General features: G+C 41.2%; 1 long non-coding RNA gene across 1 annotated transcript in view; it reads left to right on the forward strand.

The window, feature by feature from the left end:
- LOC126236977 (uncharacterized) overlaps positions 1-21729 on the forward strand; it is a 34046-nt gene that overhangs the window by 2054 nt on the left and 10263 nt on the right. The gene's annotated exons all lie outside the window — the stretch shown is intronic.

Raw genomic sequence — 21729 nt, forward strand, 5'->3', positions numbered from 1 at the left:
GACATTACAGCATTTATTAACCACGAACAAAGAGAACGTGGAAGTCGTACAAAAGTTTTCAAGAATTGGTACAGTTAATTTGTGAAAACTTATGTTGTTCACTGAATAAAATCCAATTTACCAATATATGGTTGAATGAACCTACTTTGTGTACTCTTAGTGAACAATTATTATCAAATGTTATTACTCATATACAAATACTAACCATGAAAATGAATGTACAAGAAATTTATAATTTTATTTTAAAAGCTAAAACTGTATACTTTGAAGCTCATTCATGTGACTTACTTGAATTTTACTTTACTAGAACTGAATCATATAATTTAATGTATGAACAACTTGAATATCAATTTAATGAAGATTATGATAGAATAGCTGAATTCATTGTAAACCTGTTTAATATACTAAACCGTACAAATGGTAAAAAAAATTGTTTGTCAATTGTTGGACCTCCAAACAGTTTCAAATCAACTTTTGTACGAGTGTGTTCTAGTGCAATGATTAACGCTGGTTGGTGTAACAAAAGTAACAAATTTGTAAATTTTGGATTACAAGAATGTGCTTATAGACGATTGATTGTAATGGATGATCCTAATTTTGATATTGGTAGCTATGAAACGTTAAAATGCTTATTTAGTGGAAATAACACTAATATTCAAGTTAAGTACAAATCCGACTTTGTATTAACAAAAACACCTGTACTTTTATGTGCAAATACTGAAATGTTCAGAGGACCTGTATGGGATGAATGTATTGTAAAATATAATTGGAAAAAATGGGATAAAAGGATAAAAAACAAATGCATCCAATGACTTTGTCTGACATGTTTATTGATTTAGATTTAATTCACAAATAAAATACATTTTTATACAATAAAAATGATCTTTCATTTATGTTAACATATCCAATAATTCACCATCTTCATCAGTATCACCCATTTCCTCAACTTCCTTCATCATACTCTTCAATGGTTTCAAATCTTTTTGGTAAGGTCTTTGACCTGGAACAGATCCTGTTGTTGAGGTCCCTGTAGTACTTGAGGTATGAATAGCTTTGCGTTTCTTGCTAACAGTCTCTCTTAAACGTTTACCAGCTTCAACAGCTAGATCAGGTTCAGTTACACTTTTATCAGGTTCAGGTACACTTTTCACGGCTTCTCTTTCACTTTTCTTTTTTTTTTTAGCTTCAATACTAACAAACCTATTGTCATTAGCTGGCATATTATAATAATAGGAACCAACAACAGTACCTGCTCCTTGTATACCACCATCTTGTTGATATTCAAAACTATTAGGTGTAAGAGTACTATTCATAAAGCGAAATTTCTCATGAGCTGCAGTCTGAACTGGAGTACTCCAAGTCTCATAATTAAATCCAACTTTAACCCTTGTTACAAGCAAACAAATCATTTTAACATTGACAAAAGAATTTTCACTACCAGGTGTATTATTAGGCACAGGATTAATACCAAGACAGCTTCTGTAACTTTACCTTTCCTAGACATAGAATGCAATGTAGCACTCTTTTCAACACACTGATGATAATCATTATGATTAACTTGATGAATAGGATTATAAGGTACAATAGTATTTTCAGTAGCACCAATAGGACCCCCATCACTTTCCACTTCATATGGAGTCAACAAAGTATTATTTACCCTCATCCACTGACAACGATTAGTCATAGGAGGATGTGGATACTCAACTTCAGTTTTCAAAACACCACATTGAGGCGTATAACGGTAAGTAAAAGGCCTTATGGCATCTTCTATTGACTGTGCAACACCTTGCGCATAAATCTTATGCAACAAAGGACCTCCTATATCACGAGAAACACACATGTAATTTTTAGTAGTAGTAGATGTACCACTAGTAGATATGACCCAAGAATCATAATAAGGCAAATTACGGATCAATGTTGTTGCACTATAATACTTAGTCAATCCTACATCACCCCACATTAAATTTTCAAAAGCAGTTGATATATTATCCATTTTACTAATACTACTAATTGACATATCTGTACTTGAAGCATTTACCTTCACAGTTTCATACGCATGTATAGCAGATCCTCCAATATTGTGAATAACAAAGGGTACATGCATCAACGAACCATTACCAGCCAAAGTAGAACCACTTGCAAATGAACCTTCCAAACCAACAGGAATGACACACACTTCAGTATCTACTATATAACAATACCTAGGTAAAGCATCAAATTGTCCTCTAGACATAAAAAAAGGTACACAGAATCTGACTAGCTGACGTAATAAATCTACTACAAATTGTACTTGTAGCTTCACCAAATTTATTATCATAAAACCACTTATATTGATAACCCCATGTTACAAACAAAGGGGTATTTGTAATTTCCAAAATACCATCAGTCACCTTTTCAACACTTTTCCACATCATCAAACCAGGATCAGCCATACCTCCACCGGCACTACCGGTAGCAGCACCACTCGCCTGTTGCGTTTCTCCATCTTGCGTTTGAGCTGCCATGGCACATTCAGATAGTCTACCCAACAACTCAACTAAATCATAAATTTCAGCAGGTAAATGACTTCTCAAATCTTGTACATTATTTGCAGCTTCACCAAAAAAGGTAGCTACAACATCACGACCACCTCTATTTTGAACAATTTCAGCAATCACAGCACATTGCACAAAACCACGAGCAGCATCTAAAGCAACAGCCCCAGCCTGAACAACTTGTTGAAATGCTTGTCCAGGATTATCCAAAAATGACAAATCAAATTCAAAATCAGGAAAATTATCGTCCTCTTTGTTCCAGTACATGTGTGCATCTCCTCATTCAAACATGTTCACCTATGACGCATGAACGAAGTGATATCTACACAAGAATCAATTAACGCTTCAAAAAACCCTCACACCATCAAAACAGACTCCACAACCAGGAAGAGGCAAGATTTCCTATAGCAGAATGTATAAAGTGCATTCCATACAAAGCAACAGTGAACGGAACTAAGATACAAGAAATACTGTTGTTTTCAAGAAACATTTTTATATGCGAAATTTGTATATATATATATATATATATATATATATATATATATATATATATATATCATCCTCAAGAGCATTGTAAATAATGGTGGAGTTAGTGCACATGTTCCGCTCATTTTGGGAGAGTTTCTCAAGTTCGTGCAGCTGGTCTGTCCGCGGGCAGGTGGAAGATACTTATCAGCTTATTCGTGTTCTCGAGTTACAGCAATAAAACTAGGTATGGATTATACTAGTTGGTCTGTGACTTATTTTTCAATAACTTGTACATTAATACACTACTATACTTTTTCCGTACAATTTTCGAATATATATATTTTATCGTCTTATAAAACGAAGCTAACGAGATGTTCACGACGTTATTTTCTTTCCACTGAACCCTGGACAATGCAAGAAACAATGTCCCAAAACTTCGCTAAAACACAGTACATTACTGCATCCTATGTGGATGAGATTTAGACAGTATGTTAAAGTCTTCAAAAATTTTAGCTGTGCGGACTGATAGGAATTTAATTTACGAGATTCGAACTAGAGGGCTTCTTAAAGCCAAGTATCTTTTACACTTTGTATCACTACCAGCCTTGATATGAAGCAAATCAACGTCTTGCCATGTTTTTCACTATCTCCACCCTTTGCTCTATTGTGGCCTTCTGTAAGACATGAATGTCAGTTACGTGCTCTAATAAGTTATAAAGCCTGTTGGCAATATAGTTACTGTCACTCACAATACAAAACATCACTCATAAAACTATGACAAATAACACTGACCAATCTAAAAGACGGGAAAAAAATCTTCCTCCCTCTTCCTCAAATCTATGATAAAAAGTCTGTTAATAATGTCTTTATAACTTTCTAATTGTTGTATAAAGCCATCTAAAATATTCATCATTCGGATGAATCATGTGTATATAACTTCTTTAATTTGGAAAGTTTCACGCAGTTTACAAATACTAGAATTATTTGTAAGTATTGGGGCTAGGCTGGTATGGCCCCAAGATGGCTGCGATGACGTCATCCAAGATGGCGGTGATGACGTCAATCAAGATGACGAAATTTGGCGGGAAGTTTGAATTTTGGTAGAAAGTGCCACGCCCCCCTTGCTCAGAAAAATGGTGCGAAGTTCAAATTCCAACATGATAATGCATCACACCCCAGTTATCACTACTAAGCAAAAAAATGGAGGGGGAAAAAAGTAATTGTTCTTATTATTTAACCAATTTCAAGCATATGTGTTCGTCACTAGGTCTGGCCTCCAACTGGCTTAGTTCATATTGGTGCCACCAGAGGGCGCTCTCCTGGTGTCAGATCATGGCGCAAGTACCGGTATTCAAGATGACGGCACCCAGTGTCTTCACCATGAGATACAGAGCCCAACTGGCTTAGTTCATATCGTGACCACCAGAGGAAGCTACCGTGACATCGGGTGATGACACAAGATCGTCCATTCTGTCTGGTGCCAGACATTGTCTTCTGTAAATATGCTAACCAATTTAAGTGACACCAACATCGCTCATATAACCTATCAATTACCTAAGTACTTAATTCAATTTCAATTTTAATCATATTCAATAAATCTATTTACAAGTTCAATATTCAATGACCAAATGAGAAGTTCCACATTTTCCCACTGTCAGCGAGGTGTTCATTCATGACCTAGCACCCCCCCACCCATAGAATGATGCACTCCTATTGAAACTGCATTAGTAACGCGATTCGACTTCATAGAATCTAGGACTTGGACTCAATTTTCACCAATGCCACATCCACCTCGACTTCAAATCAAATAGTTAAATTCTCCACCACGATCCTCAACCCAGAACCACGCCCCCTGACTGACCCCTGTTGGTGGGCTAACATGTACTAACATGCACACCACATGACGTCATCCAAGACGGTGGGGCGAAATGGCGGGAAAACAGATCTGAACACAGTCTTTATTTTGCAGGTGGTGTCTCCACCACAAGATTTACTGTCCAACTGACATAAGTACACATTACTGTCATCAGATCGTACTGTCATCCCTTCTATGACCTAATCCCAGATTTTGGTCTGTAGGGTCAGGAATTATGCTAAAATTACTCAGGCTGCGCTAGGCTGCTGGGGAGAGTAAGGAAGGAGTCAACTCTATTTACTTTCGAACATTTTATTTAGAGATCGAATATATTTATCACATTGAGGCAAAACACTCTCCATCTTATGCTTGTGCTCACAATACACAGTCTCCAGACACTCAAACAACTGCTAATTTACGGAAATTAATTACAGACATTCAGAGTCCTCCTAAATAATGCCTCACACTGATGTATAGACACGCTCAGTACTCGTAAACTGTCCAAATAGCGCATAGCACGACCTACAGACCTGCTCGCGAAATAATGCAATCAATGCACGCAAGCACAGTCCGCCATCCCGTGTCCAGCAGAGTACACAGGAGGTAGCGGTAAGTGACGCATCAGTCAGATATCAAACCACGCACAGGCCCCCGCCCGGGTCCTGCAAGCGACTACATCCCTTTCATAAGACAAATCTACAGAGCGCAAACGCTAGAAGCTAGTCCGCGCACTAGAGGTCGGTGCAGCCGTTAGCTGTCAAAGTCGTCCGTTCAGGATGGCGCTCCGTCACAGACCCGAGGTGCGGACGCTGCACGCAGGTGAAAGTCGAGTCTATACAGTCATCGTTATACGGACGTCACAAAATACATACTATACTCAGAAGAATATTCGAATCCAGGAAGATATTTACCAGTATAACTAGAATTAAATATTAAAATTGTTGCTACAGTCTGACACCGATAGGGAAGCACTGTTAGCCTTTTCTGTCATTCTACAGACACAACATTCAGCGGTAATAAACTATTTTACACTGATCACCATATCGCACCGACATCAGTGAACCGAAGTCACTCTCAGAACTGATGTGCAAAGACAGACTCTTTTCCCCATCGATGCATGCGCCCTACTGTTTCTAGTCCGGACCTGTCTGCTTGCTTGCCTTCCTACACCAATCCGCAGTCTTGTCGATTACAAGAACACACTTATTTTCACGATAATATTGTTTCATTATCGCCGCACTTCTCGGTATCAAGCACACACCAGTAGCCTCCCGATCGCTCATGCAACACAATTCCCAAGATATAGACTCGAAATTATTTCTCTAGAAAGCTGAAACTTTAGCTACGTGGAGCGTCATCTAGACCACTGAGTAATTACAAACAAATAGAGGTAATGATATTTCCACTCTCGAATACCGAAGTCTGTCATGTAACAGATCCCAAATCATGCATATAATTTACAAGCCAACCAATATTTCCCCATGTCTAGAGAACAGGCAAACTTATCTTCCACACACCACATCTGATCTTGTCTCAACCAAATAAACGCGCTAAATGTTCAGAAGCAGTCAACCGAACAATTTACATGGGTGGGAATAACAGTCCTAGCTCAAACGCACCTCCATACACAATGTTCTCAATTTTCCACTTGATCACAAAACCCCCCAATCTTACAATCGTGATCTCAGTTGAACGTGATTCAACAATGTGTGAAATATCGTAAATACACCCTGCCAAAGGCGGTTGCTCTGGAAATTGAAATATCTGTACCTGTCATATGACTGGACATACTATTCCCTTTGATATCACAGTTCTGCAAGTCAAATCCATATCTTCCCTACAACAGCGCATAGTCATCTCCTTTCCACAAACGCATACTTTATAAACCTAATTCTCAAATACGTACATATCACGCACCCACCGCTACTACTAAATATAAAAGTTCGTCAGTAATACATTGCCTACGATACTAAATAATACTGATCCGAAATCAACGATGGGTGTGCACGTCCCTTAAGTTCTTCTTCCGAGTCCTACCAAAGTGTCATAGAAAGAGAGACGTAATCGACCAGATGTTAAAGGTCGCAAATGCATTCTATCTAATATTATGGGCCCGTTTTAAGCGCAGAACTTTCTATCCTTAGGAGTGCGCCTGTTTACGTTCTTTCTCTTACGAATACCTTCCTGTTGCTGATCCTAGACTCTAGAACAATACTTTAGAGTTGATAGCTTGGTTGATTTACGTGAAAATGCGTCGAACTCCATCCGTTTGGAGCTCCAAGGCATATAAAAATGAATAGTTTGTTGCTCTTCTTAACTGTTTGCTATTATATGACCGCACTTTGAAATCTGTTAGTATATATCGATATGGTGTGCTAAAGTCCTCGACATGGTCACATCTCGAGGAATCTCGTGCACTTTGATGGGCTAGGACCTGGAAAACTCAATTCATTCACGAGGCGTGGAGTGTAGCGCTCTTCTTCTGGTCGGTTGCAGATTAATTCGCTAACTGTGCTGCAGGGCTGGTTGGTCAGTGACAGTGTGATGAGGGTCTTCCACTCTCTAATTGTACCCAACGACTGCGAGAATGCTCTGTGACTCCCATACGCCGAGAGATAGATCGTAAATTGAACACTATGCCATTCGTGGTAGATATATATTGAGCACTGTCTGGTATACTTTGATAATTTGTGTTCGAGAATTTTGACTGAATGGACGTACTGCCCAGTCATCTATCCATGTTTGCAATGATACTCGCAACGTGGAGAGGGCATGGTTTAGCTATGATATTGAAACTGAGCAAACATGCTGTCGCATCAGTGGCCGGTATGGGACTTAGTGTAAAATTCTTCGCGCTATAAAGTGTGATTTTTATTATTAGAGTACAAGGATGGTGTCTTTTCCATCCCATCCCCGCATTGGTTAGCAGATAATGATTGACTGATATGGCTTATCTGAGTTGGATAGAAAGTTTGACTGATATGGCTTGTCTGAGTTGGTTAAAAAGTTTTGGTGGATGGCCAGCAACTTCCGGGGGTTGCTAACAGCGAAAGAGTGATCGCGTACATGCGTGCAATATGAAGAATGAGTCGAAAGGGAACGCATAGTCCTCAGCTATTCCGCTAGTGTGAGAGACGAGACTAAACGTAGAGCTCGTGAATAACCTTTGGACTATAGTTCGGAGACCTATGCCAGCGCCATTAAAGTCTTCCAGTTTGCTTATGTTGTAAGTGTCTTTTATTTAAAATCAGCAGATGTGTGGCGTGTTACGGTTACACACAGTAAGACGCAGGAGGCAGTAGCAGCAGCAGTTTGAGGTGAAAATTCGCAGAGGGACTGTGTACAGCGCTAGGAGCGCTTGGCTGGCTGCACGCTGCGCCATTCTGGGGAGTATTGTGAAATCTCTTCCTCCGGGCAGGAGCGCAGCGCAGCTGTGTGTCATTGCACCAGCATCGGTGCCTAGTTGACTTCTAAATGCGATGAGCTTTTATAGTTCGTAATGTTTCTCTGTTGGGGTGTAGAGAATAAGGAATATAGCATGTTGGGCTGACTGATTTGAATGGGCGCGGATCTGTAGTACTTGTATGTAGTTTGGGGACGTGCCACACGGCGCGCATTTCCGCCAAATGTTCAAAACAAGGTCCTGTTGCACTAACTAAGGTATTTCTGTTTCTAGATGGATTGCAGAAGGTGGCGAATATATCTTTCTCCGACCTTCGCTCAGTTCCGACTTAAATTGGAACAATCACATGCGGAAAGCTGTAGAAATGGGAGCAGTTGCAAGATGCGTAGGGTGTGACTAAAAACATGTTTTAATTTTGGTGTAGCAGATATGTTCGAGGAAAGGTGAGTCGTTTAGAGATGTGAGAGTGCCTGAAATATGATTCACTTCTGGCTGTGATCCTGTGCCAGTATGTGCTTGAATGGGAAGATCTGTTTCCAAATGATGGACATAATTTCTAACACACAGCGTAACACTAGAGATCTGAGACGCTAGTGCACATTTTTCTTCTAACGATCTCAATCAGCACATCATCTACTACTACTGTTTGTGTTGCTTCTCAATGAGTCATGGCCTATAACTCTGCGGATATATCCTGGAACCTCTGATATGGTCCGAGACAGAATGCGCTGCAAATAATAAAGAATTATCTAGTTGGGGTCAGTGTGAGGGAGTCGCAAATATCGCTTACACACCACGTTCCTCAGCCGAATCACTTTCAAAGTTCATTGTTCTTATCCCGAGGTTGCATCATGGGCTTACATATTCCTACGATCATGGTCATGGTACTTGTCCCGAAAAAAGAAAACTACCTCATTCAGAGGTAATGGCGTACCACCATTTGTAAAGCGGGTATAGCTTTTAACAAGGATACTCGCGTGTACCTGTAGAACAAAGAGCGCTTGTGAGAGTAACATGCAGTAGTTGTTGGGATGTTTTTTTTTCTTTAACATTTGGTCGATTACGTCTCACTTTCTATGACACTGTGGTAGGACTCGCAAGAAGAACCTAAGGGACATGCACACGCATCGTTGATTTCGGATCAGTATTATTTCGTATCGCAGGCAATGATTTACTTATGAATTTTTATACTTAGTAGTGGCAGTAAGTGGGTGATATGTACGTACTTGAGAATTAGGTTTATAAAGTATGTGTTTGTGGAGAGGAGATAACTATGCCCTGTTGTAGGGAAGGTATGGATTTGACATGGAGTACTGTGATATCAAAGGGAATAGTATGTCCAGTCGTAAGGCAGGTACAGATATTTCAATTTTCAGAGCCACCGCCTTCGGTAGGGTGTATTTATAATACTTTGCTCAATGGGATGAGTTTCTTCTTTAACTTGTGGTTGGTTACGTCTCTCTTTCTATGACACTGTGGTAGGACTCGCAAGAAGAACTTAGGGACATGCACTCCCATCACTGATTTTGGGTCAGTATTATTTAGTATCATAGGCAATGATTTATTGCCAAACTTTTATGCGTAGTTGTAGCGGTGGGTGCGTGATATGCACGTATTTGAGAATTAGGTTTATAAAGTATGTGTTTGTGGAAAGGAGATGTCTATGCGCTGTTGTAGGGAAGACATGGATTTGACTTGGAGTACTGTGATATCAAAGGGAATAGTATGTGCAGTCGTAAGGCAGGTACAGATACCGGTATTTCAGTTTCCATAGCAACCGCCTTCAGTAGGGTGTATGTACAGCACTTCGCTCATTGTTGAATGATGTTCAATAGAGATCGCGTTTGTAAGATAGGAGGCTTTCGTGATCAAGTGGAAATTTGAGAACATTGTGTATGGAGGTGCGTTTGAGCTAGGACTGTTATTCCCACCCATGTAAATTGTTCGGTTGACTGCTTTTGAACATTTAGCGCGTTTATTTGGTTGAGACAAGATCAAATGTGGTGTGTGGAAGATAAGTTTGCCTGTTCTCTAGACATGGGGAAATATTGGTTGGCTTGTAAATTATAAGCATGATTTGGGATCTGTTACATGACTGACTTCGGTATTCGAGAGTGGAAATATCATTTCCGCTATTTGTTTGTAATTACTCAGTGGTCTAGATGACGCTCCACATAGCTAATGTTTCAGCTTTCTAGAGAAATAATTTCGAATCTATATCTTGGGAATTATGTTGTATGAGAGATCGGGAGGCTACTGCTGTGTCGTTGATATCGAGAAGTACGGCGATAAGGAAATAATATTATCGTGAAAATAAGTGTGTTCTTGTAATCGACGAGTCTGCAGATGGGTGTAGAAAGGCAAGCAAGCAGACAGGTCCGGACTAGAAACAGTAGGGCGTATGTATCGATGGGGAAAAGAATCTGTCTTTGCACATCAGTTCTGAGAGTGACTTCGGTTCACTGATGTCGGTGCAATATGGTGATCAGTGTAAAATAGTTTATTACCGCTGAATGTTGTATCTGTAGAATGACAGAAAAGGCTAACACTGCTTCCCTATCGGTGTCAGACTGTAGCAGCAATTGTAATATTTAATTCTAGTTATACTGGTAAATATCTTCCTGGCTTCGAATATTCTTCTGACTATAGTATGTATTTTGTGATCCATAGACAACTTTGCGGTTTTAACTGTCAATGCAATTTAGCGATGTGTGGAAAATAATTTTACCTCTGATAGGTCTCGAAAGAATAGGTGGATGGTCCTTCGATACCAGCTGCATCAGTAATTCGTCGGGTAAACTCTACAAGAGCTAATCATAATGCTCCATCGTTTGTGCTGGGATATAGGAGCCTCTACACAGCGTAGGGAACATTTGCGTATGTTGAGAGCAGGAAGGGTAACACGTTAGGATCGCTGGGAAGAGTGCATTCGATGTTATTTTCGTAAACAGGTTCTGATAGGACAAGAATTACAAGCTGAGGCATGAAGAAAGACAGGGTTATCTATTTCTGGAGCATTTTACAATTCTCGAGAGGTTGACCTGGCTATCATTTTTTTACAATGAGATTTGATGTAATAATAACATTGGGAACGTTGTTAGATGCATTTGTAATTGTGTGCGTGCACTTGGCGGTGTTGCGTCATTCACGCTCTGTAGTTAAGTATGGTTACGCGTGTGTCATGTCGCTCTAGGAGCAATGCGCCCTGTGATATTGTGTCATAGGTGGTAAAGACATCTGCTGCTGGGAGGTGTCTCGCGTATGGGGTCTGCGCCATGGAATTCTGCGACGTCCGTATAACGATGACTGTATAGACCCGACGTTCACCTGCGTTCAGCGCCCGCACCTCGGATTTGTGACGGAGCGCCATCCTGAACGGACGGCTGTGTGTGCTTTGACAGCTAACGATCGCATCGACCACAAGTGTGCGGATTAGCTTCTAGCGTTTGCGCTCTGTAGATTTGTCTTATGAAAGGGATGTAGTCGCTTGCACGACCCGGGCGGGGACCTGTGCGTGGTTTGATATCTGACTGAAGCGTCACTTGCCGCTTCCTCCTGTGTACTCTGCTGGACAGGGGATGGCGGACTGTGCTTGCGTGCATTGATTGCATTATTTCGCGAGCAGGTCTGTAGGTCGTGCTATGCGCTATTTGGACAGTTTATGAGTACTGACCGTGTCTACACATCAGTGTGAGGCATTATTTAGGAGGAGTCTGAATGTCTGTAATTAAATTATTTCCTTAAATTAGGAGTTGTTTGACTGTCTGAGCACAGGCATAAGATGGAAAGTGTTTTGCCTCAGTGTGATAAATATACTCGATCTCTAAATAAAATGTTCGAAAGTAAATAGAGTTGACTCCTTCCTTACTCTCCCCAGCAGCCTAGCGCAGCCTGAGTAAGTTTACCATAATTCCCAACCCTACAGACCACCATCTGGGCTTAGGTTATAGGAGGGATGACAGTATGATCTGATGACAGTAATGTGTACTTATGTCAGTTGGACAGTAAATCTTGTGGTGGAGACACCACGTGCAAAATAAAGACTGTGTTCAGATCTGTTTTCCCGCCATTTCGCCCCACCATCTTCGATGACGTCATGCGGTGTGCATGTTAGTACACTTTAGTATATGTTAGCCCGCCAACAGGGGTCAGTCAGGGGGCGTGGTGCTGGGTTGAGGATCGTGGTGGATAATTTAACTATTTGATTTGAAGTCGAGGTGGATGTGGCATTTGTGAAAATTGAGTCCAAGTCCTAGGTTCTATGAAGTCGAATTGCGTGACTAATGCCGTAGCCAATTGGAGTGTATCATTCTATGGGTGGGGGGTTCTAGGTCACGAATGAACACCTCGCTGACAGTGGGAAAATGTGGAACTTCTCATTTGATCATTGAATATTGAACTTGTAAATTGATTTATTGAATATGTTTAAACTTGAAATGGAATTAAGTACTTAGGTAATTGATAGGTTAGATGAGCGACGTTGGTGTCACTTGTGTTCAGTTAAATTGGTTAGCATATTTACAGAAGACTATGTCTGGCACGTGTATGGAGATGGTGGCCGAGGGTGTGTGATGTAAGTGGTCAGACATCTGCAGTAGGGTGGGGCAGCGCAAGAGAGAGCTGACCACCCTGTGTCATCACCTGACGTCATGGTAGTGTCCGCTGGTGGCCACAATATGAACTAAGCCAGTTAGGCTCTGGAGCTCGTTGTGAACACACTGGGTGCCTCATCTTGAATATCGGTACTTGCATCATGATCTGACATCAGGAGAGTGCCCCCTGGTGGCACAGACATGAACTAACTCATTTGGGCTATGGAGCTCGTGGTGAACACACTGGGGACTGCCATCTTGAATAACGCTACTTGCGTCGTGTTCTGACGTCAGGAGAGCGCCCTCTGGTGGCACTGATATTAACTAAGCCACTTGGAGGCCAGACCTAGTGGCGCACACATGTGCTTGAAATTGGTTAAATAATAAAGACAATTACTTTTTTCCTATCATTTTCTTTGCTTAGTAGAGATAATTGGGGTGTGATGCATTATCATGTTGGAATATGAACTTCGCATCATTTTTCTGAGCGATGGGGGCATGGCACTTTGCCGCCAAAATTTAAACTTCCCCCCAAAACCCGCCATATTGATTGACGCCATCACCGCCATGTTGGAGGACGTCATCGCCACCATCTTGGATAACAGTTCTTTGGGGCCGTACCAGCATAACCACAATACTTTCGTAAAATGAGTTTAACTGTGGCCGAAACAGAAACAAGATTCCCTAGAAATTTTTTGGAACAGCTCCAGTTATTGTTGGGATACTTATCAAAAATTTTCGTCGTGTAATCGGTTCACTTTTTAAACCATGGGATCAGCTCTTGTATTCCCTACTGACTGGTGTCAGTTCTTTTTTTCCTCTACTTGGCTGAAATTATGTATCGAAGTCTCCGCCGCTCACACAATCGTCTGATTTCTCCCTCTTCGCCGTTTTCAAGTGAATAATGCATCAGAAAAATGCATATAAAGTCCATGTTACATCTCCATCTGTACTAAACTGTACCAGGTGGCTGTTCATATTCTGAAGTTGATTTAGCAATACGCGCTGCATCTCACGTCACACATATGTGTTGGTGAGGAAGCATCAAATGACAACTTTTGGTATTCCTTGGATATCAGTAATGGGAATAGTACTAGTCTGCTGACAACCATTTATCCACTATCATCGATCCATAAGAAAATATGGACACGGGTGGAAGCCAGATCAGTATTATGGGTTATGTGATCAAACACCTCTCAGCAGAACTGCCTACAGATTTCACGGGCCTTTATGTGGACAAACTTTTGTCCACAAGCCTACTCAGCCCACTGGAGTTAATTATCACAAACATTTATTCTTCAAAACGTTGTTTTACATGTGAGCAGTAAATAAATGCTGCTTCTGCACTGCACTGCCAATACATTGTTTTTCAATTGTATGCTCCGTATTTGAATAGATACAAGTGTGAGTACACGCAATAAAAATAATAATAGTTACTAATAGAAACAAACCCAATATTTAGTGAGAAACCTTTCCAAACATAGATCGTTACCTTGATTTAAAAAGTAAGGTTAAAAGTGCCACTGTCAGCCGAAAAATTTCAGACAACTGTAGCTAGTACTTTGAATCTTCTATTCTTACACCTACACCATGTAAGCTCATTTTAGAAGCACGTTCATGCTCTGTTTATAACAGTGCTACATTATTATGTTTCTTTTGCCTAAAGTTGATCTTAAATGATTTCTGATTAATATTAATTCACTAAACCCTTTCTCACCTGAAGCAACAGTCACTAACTAGTAAGGTAATAATAATCCTGAGTGCAATTCAAAGTTCAGGAAACACAAAGTATAAGCTCAACTTATTAATCTAATTTAGAAGACAAATGGAAGCCTTTTGTTTTTTGTTGTCTTTGCCAAATACAGTAAAGTAGCTGCACTCACTGACTTACACATTTGTATTTTTTTGATAACATTATCGCTCAGATCATCAGGATAAGTTCTAATTTCTTCATTGTATCTTTATCATCGAAAGCTGTTCCCATTCTGACAATGGTTTCAAAAGTTGCACAAATATGTCCCATGTCTTAATACCAATAATCTGACTGAGAAACAGCCATGTCTATGATTACGTCAAAAAACCTATTTTTGAAATTGTTGCTCTTCAGTTTCACCTAGAAATTTGACATGTGCTGCAGTTAGATTCATCAAAGAATAACTTCCTTTCACTTTCTCTCGTTTTTGAAAAATCTGTCTCATTCTCAATTTCAGTAGCCATTTTTTTATCTTTGCTTAAGAATTCAAGCCAGAGAACTCTTACATCCATTCTATGGTAACCGTAAGAGCTTTAATACTTTTCATTCATTGTCAAGGGGAGATATCTTTCACTGAAGAATCAAACTTCTTACATTTATTTGATCTAAACTCTAAAATGACCATCCAAACGTTCAAGAGATTCAATGTTCAAAACATGGAAAAATAATTGGTGAGCCCGTTTACTTCTGCTATCCCATCAAAATGCAAACTGCTTTAACTGATTACTATTACTGCTACTAATTTTTCTTGTGTAGGGTTCACTATCTCAGTTCTTGTGCCCCATCTTCTTTCAAACAGACCATGAAGAGATTGACCGCCAGTGTATTTAATAATCCTTCCCATCTTGTGGGCTTGCAGTCAAGAAATCGGGCAACTGAAGAATATACCCACTGCCTCATTACTATCTGTAGTCTGTAATCGCACGAAATTCAGAGTTTGAACAGCACAAGGAGAAAATGTTGCCAGCAGATAAACATCTCTAATCTTTGCTTGCATATCTTTTATTTGCCCAGTAATAAGTGATCCATCATCATAGCAGTGAACACGACAGTGCTGTAAATCAATTTCATGCTTGTTAAATACATCTATGACACTGTTGTTAATTGCACTGCTCGTCTTTTTCTGCAAATCAAAATATTCCACCCGAAACCTCACCAAATTTCACATTTATCTTCCCCTTTGTAAAAAAAAAAAATCTGTTCGGTCTTAGACACATCTAGAGTGACATCGCAAATAAATGAGAAAAGAACTTCTTGTCTTTCTTCTAAAATTGGCTTTAATATATTATCCCCGTGCAAATATAAAATCTCTTTCTGTGTTCTCTAAGATAAATAGTGTGCTATCTTCTCATGTTTTTTTTCATACTTTTAACATAAACTGTTTATACTCTTAAAATGGGCCACATTTAGCCAGTAATTCAGTTAAGCCCAAGAAGTTAACATTATCTTGTTCCTCTTTCTGGTGGCTACTTCCTCTGAAAGGCAAATTTCGTAAAGCTAAGAAGATAGTAACTGTACCGGCGTATGGCCGGCCGAAGTGGCCGTGCGGTTAAAGGCGCTGCAGTCTGGAACCGCAAGACCGCTACGGTCGCAGGTTCGAATCCTGCCTCGGGCATGGATGTCTGTGATGTCCTTAGGTTAGTTAGGTTTAACTAGTTCTAAGTTCTAGGGGACTAATGACCTCAGCAGTTGAGTCCCATAGTGCTCAGAGCCATTTGAACCATTTTTTTTGTACCGGCGTATCGACAAGTGCCGGCACGAAGATGGAGATCTCAAGAGCAAAAAATGCGGTGAGAGGACATCAGCCAATAGCCCACTGACAAGAACCTCACCATGACAGCAGTGCCCTCTAGCTGAAGAGAATTGTGAGCGCTGCTCGTCCCAGCCTCTGGCGGACAGTGTTAGGATAGTACTAGACCCAGCCTAGCAGAGAGTGTTGCGATAGCAGTGATATGTGATCCATATCAATATCTTACATGGACCTTGTCTACAGAAAAGGACTGATTGTTTGCATGTCGCCCATCACTTGTGACACCATTGTAAATTCAAAGTTAAGTATTGTCAATCTGCTTATTTGTGATGAAAACTATTAATGTGATTTGCTTGAATGGTTGAATAGCATTCTGAGAATGCAAAATTCTTTAGGCACCCTATACAAGACGGATGGGCAGGATCCCGCATTTGGCGACGAGTATCCGCCGAATCCGGTGCCACATGGCCACGGAATTTTCTGTTTTTGTTGCTGGTGCCTTAATTCTCTCTTGTCTTTCCTTTGCAGGGGCGTTTATTTGCTTTAACAGTTTCTTGTCGTTTTTGCTAATCAGTGTTTTCAGGTAGGCATTACAGAAAATTTCTTTGCTTGCTTGCCTTATCTGTTTGTTGCAATTGTGTCTTCCAAAATGCCCACCCTGCCTCTCTCTCCCCCTGCCTAGGCACCATAGGTGCAAGCGTTAGATGCCAGACAGCTAATGCAGATGTTTCAGTTCCAGATGCAACAGATCTTCATGTTATTCAACATGGTGCAGCAGCTACTGGCCAACGCTGCGCGCCCGATGGGACAAGCACCACCTGCTACAGCTGCTATACCACCTTTTCGACAGTTTAGTGAACAAGAAGAGGAATGGCTTGAGTTATTGTCCCAATTTGAAGCCCACGTCATCGCCCACAATGTACCAGGTACTGTGAAACTTCTCAATCTATTATCAACGGTAGGAAGTGCAGTGTTCAGATTAACATGGGGAAAAGCAACAGAGGCTATGCAGAAGGCTGTCAGTGGTCAGCTGGGGGTAAACGTGTTACCACCAGAGCGGTATTTAGAGGACTAAGGAAAGTACAGTAGGAACTACTGGTAGAAATGGGTTTGGTTTTAGAACCCGAGTGTAAAAACTAACCTTTTTATTTCAAGGAAGCCATAGTATTTATGAGAACTGATGGAGCAAAACTTTACATTTCCATTTCTATAACAGTAGCAGGGAAACAAGCACATTACAAGTGCTACACAGTTCATGCACATCTTGTCAGGTGGGGGATATTGAAGAAATTTGTGAGAATAAAAACTCAGTAACTCTTATTAATTGCCAAAGACAAGGGAAGAAATGTAGAAATGGAGGAAACAAAGTTACAAAAATGCTACGAAGGGGAAATCAGTCTGCATGAATATGGTAATAAAAGTGGGGTAGGATTCCTGGGTGGTTAAATTGCTAATGGGACAAAAGGAGGTAAGAGAACGCAAAAAGAAGCGACAGAGCTGGATTTGTGCCTTCAGCAGGTCAAGGCACATTGGTTGTACTCTACCTTTGACAAGATGGTAGTAGTGGCTAGTTGGTTCTAGCAGGGAAACCTTACAACAGCAAAGAGGCTAGAATTAAATATGAGTGGTTTGTTATTAAATGGTACAGTATTCGAGATAATGGGGCCTACTTTCCTTCTGACCACTGCAATTACTGAGATATCTCACCTGAATACTTTGCAGCCTCATTTGTATTGGCCAGAGGAGCCCGTGAAAGTGCTACCTGCCCCAGACCTAACTAGCTAGTATCAAACTCTAGGATTGGAATTAATGCAGTCCATAAACATCCTTTTGAACCAGCAGGAGGGACAAGTCTCTCTGGAAACCTTAGTGCAGCATGTAAATTTATATTGGGAAAATCATTACTGGAAAGAGACAACACTGACTATTGTCATACCAATCACTGCAGTGACACTTGTTCTGCTGAGCATAGTCCTTGTTTTGGTATGTAGAAGATGAAGCACAAGACAGTTCAAACCCAGACATCATTCAGATTCTAGCAGATTGGATACCCTGAACATAAAAGCAGCAGAAGGAAGGTGAATGCAGAGGGGGTAACATTAAGAATAACTGATTTAATCTAGCTTGTAAGTCTGGAATAGAGAGTTAAAAGTTATTGTGCAGTAAGCCTAGTAATGAAATAAGTTCCATGGAATTTGAAGGGGCACTGTAAAAATGTGTCAGATTAAGTGATAGCGCTAAAAAAACCAATTGTAGACTAATTTGTAAGAGGCAAAACAAGGCCAGCAGGAACTCTAGTGTAAAGAATAATGTAGTTTGGGCAACCTAAGGTACCAGATCTTGATAAAAAAGAGAGCAAAAATATGCCAGAGTGGAAGTGAGTTGCAACAGAGCCAGCTACATGCAGGCAAGAGTGTTATGCATTGTGAAGCAAATCACAGCTGACAGGCATTGTGAAGCAGAGTCAGCTAGATTCGGTACAGCAACAGCTGATGCTGCAGTAAACTCATGGAAGGATGCATGGAAGTGTTTAAGCCCTAAATGAACATAGTCTGGAACTTATAAGCACTCAGCCATTCATGTACTACAATATTCTCATCTCAGTATCTCAGCCACACCAAGAGCCTGTGACACTAAGAGGAACATCCTGGAATGCAGTACAGGGTCTGCTGTTCAACCACAGGATAGGGCAGCGTGCCCTGAGTCATGAGAGAGCCATCGCCAGAACAGAGAGCAGTACTCTCATAGGAGGGGGGTCACGGCTGGAGGTCACAGCTGCCTCCCCAGTACTGTCAGCTGAGCAGTCATGCTGTCATCGTGATCACAGCTGGAGACATCATGGATAGCAGCATTCGAGTGACACCACACTTAGCCCCACTATTTGCTCTGTCGTCAGCAGTGCCAGATGTCTGTTACTTCACATAAGAGGCAACTGAAAACCTCCACCAAGCTGTTCTTGGTCTACTATGGCCAAGGGCTACAATAAAGAAGTGAATTGAACAGATCTTCTGTCATCTTGACATCACATTTCACATATTCCATCAGGCTCCTCATACAGCTGTATTTTCTGTCTCCTAATAGTAATTACATTTTTTATGCTTCATGTGGTAGATATTGTTATCAAACCGTCCACAAAGATCATCTTCAAATACAGCTTCATTTGAAGTCAGTTGTACATTTTGTAACTGTTGAAAATTAAGGAGTAGCCTCTTCACAAATCTTTAACAACATTAGATAAACTCTCATTGACACTAGCTCTTCAAAAACAAAGAATTGTATGATGCCATGGTATTCCAGTTTACGAAACTTACACAACAGGACTACATTAGAAAAATTTATCAACAAAACAAGTCCACAGGTCTTGTTGACTTATATTATTGCACAAAATACACAAACAAAATTTGATTGACCTCAGTGACTAAATGTGGTGCAGGTCAAGAAATGTGCTCCATGTCCTTGCAGATACTCTGAAAACGCACTAACATTCGCAAAAACATTCTTATTGTAGGTAAAGTATCAGACATAATATACAATATTGAAACTCCCACCACATGCTTATCAGTGAAAAATAGAGGCCCTGGAGGTTGCTCATATGTTAGGGCAAAAACTCTCTTCTAAAATATAACATTCTGTAATTAGTATATCCAAAGATACCCTCCAAGGAGGATCTTGTCGTAACCCTCTGTAACTGCGTAAAGATCTTCTGGGTGGAGAGGATTCTTTGCGCTACGGTAACCTGAAATATACGTGATGTTTTCAAGCGTCATGCGGATTGTTACTGCCGTGGCCTCTAAAGTCTGGAGTTGGGGTAATGTTCTTGGTAGTGACAAATGCATTTTTTGACGAGAGCTGCAGTCCCTCCACCCCGTTGGTCCCGTCTGTCAGGTCCGGTAGATGTGCATGTTCCTCAAGGGGAGGTCAGCTGGCTCATGGAGATGTGTTCAGAGACAAACGCTATGTCTATCCTGTGTCGATGTAAGAAGGCCGTGAATACTGTTTTCTTCAGTTTCAGGCCGTTGGCATTCCAGAAGCAGAAGTTGAGATTCCTCGTGTGTTACTGTCTATCCGTTTAGGTATTTGAAAAGCTGTCAGTACGCTTTCTACAAGCGAGAGAATAGACGTCAGCTTCTGCTGGGGGTCGGTGAGTAGTTGAACAATATCCGTTAACGCTCGTGTAAAGGTCGTCGACCAGGCAGGTGATGTCCCGCTGGTGTTGCCGTCAGTGTATGGACATATATTGCTTCGTAGTAAGAGCGCTGTTGTCTTTCCCAGTTGTGGTCCAGAGGCGATTGTTTCCACAGGGAGAAGTGCCGCTTGTTGTTGGATGGCCTGAATTGCCGCCATGGCCGAGTTCTTGACAATCATAGGCTGTTGTGGGGTCGACTTCTTTGGTGTCCTTCTAGTATATTTCCGTAGGAGTTCTTGAAATTTGGGGCAGCCACGGTAGGTCGCTGGGTGTTCTTGTTCACAATTGGCGCACTTAAAGGGGGCGCCGTCCTAGGATGGGCACAATTCGATGATTTGTGGAAGCCTCCGCAGCGGGCTGGCATGCTGCAGTAGTCCGCCGTATGCTCGAAACGTTGACAATGTCGACACTGAACTGGTCCTTCTCTACTATTATAGGTTTCGATTATCACTAGTGTGTAGAGCAGGTACTTGGCATCATATATCTTGTCACTGTCTTTCCCGGATGGGAGGGTGACTCGGTACACAGGTTGCGGTTTCAGTTGTTTCGTCTTATCGTCGCGTTCCTTGAATTGGTAGACTTGTAGCACTTTGAAGCCTTTTTCCTTGAGGGCATAGTAAAGTTGTTCTTCGGTAACTTCCGGCAGAAGGCCTTTGACAACTAATTTCAAGTCTCTGTCGTCAGGTGCTTGGTACGTAAAATATGAGAAGCTGTGGGTCGTGAAGAATTTTATTGCACGTCTTTGGTCTTCGAAGGACTCAAAGTTGTATTTGATGCGTGCTTTCTGGAATATAGTTTTAAGGTTGCCCTCTAGAAGGTCGTTGAGCGTTTCGTTGAGGTGAACGTAATCCTTCGTGTAATAAATAGTGACTGGGGGCACCATGAGAAGCACATTCTGGTCTCTGTCCACCGCTTCTGCGGACTAGAAGTTTGTGTCTGTGGCTTGTTGGTGGGTGATGGAGGCGTCAGTGGGGCGAATTCGTTCGTTGTTGGGATGGCTTCTGTTCGCCTCTTAGCCAGGTTGGCTAGATCCTTGGCTATTGTGTTGCTTCTGCGCCGTTTGTTGTGTACAAGCGTAAATTCCCCCTCTGCGTCTGTGGAGTCGTTGTCGTTTTCTGCTGCAAAGGCCGTTGCCATCTCCGCGTCGTCGTCTTTTTGGTGGGAGTGCTGTGATTCGACATCTGAGTC

Source organism: Schistocerca nitens, chromosome 1 (genome assembly GCF_023898315.1).
Source record: "Schistocerca nitens isolate TAMUIC-IGC-003100 chromosome 1, iqSchNite1.1, whole genome shotgun sequence".
NCBI classification, from domain to species: Eukaryota; Metazoa; Arthropoda; class Insecta; order Orthoptera; family Acrididae; genus Schistocerca; species Schistocerca nitens.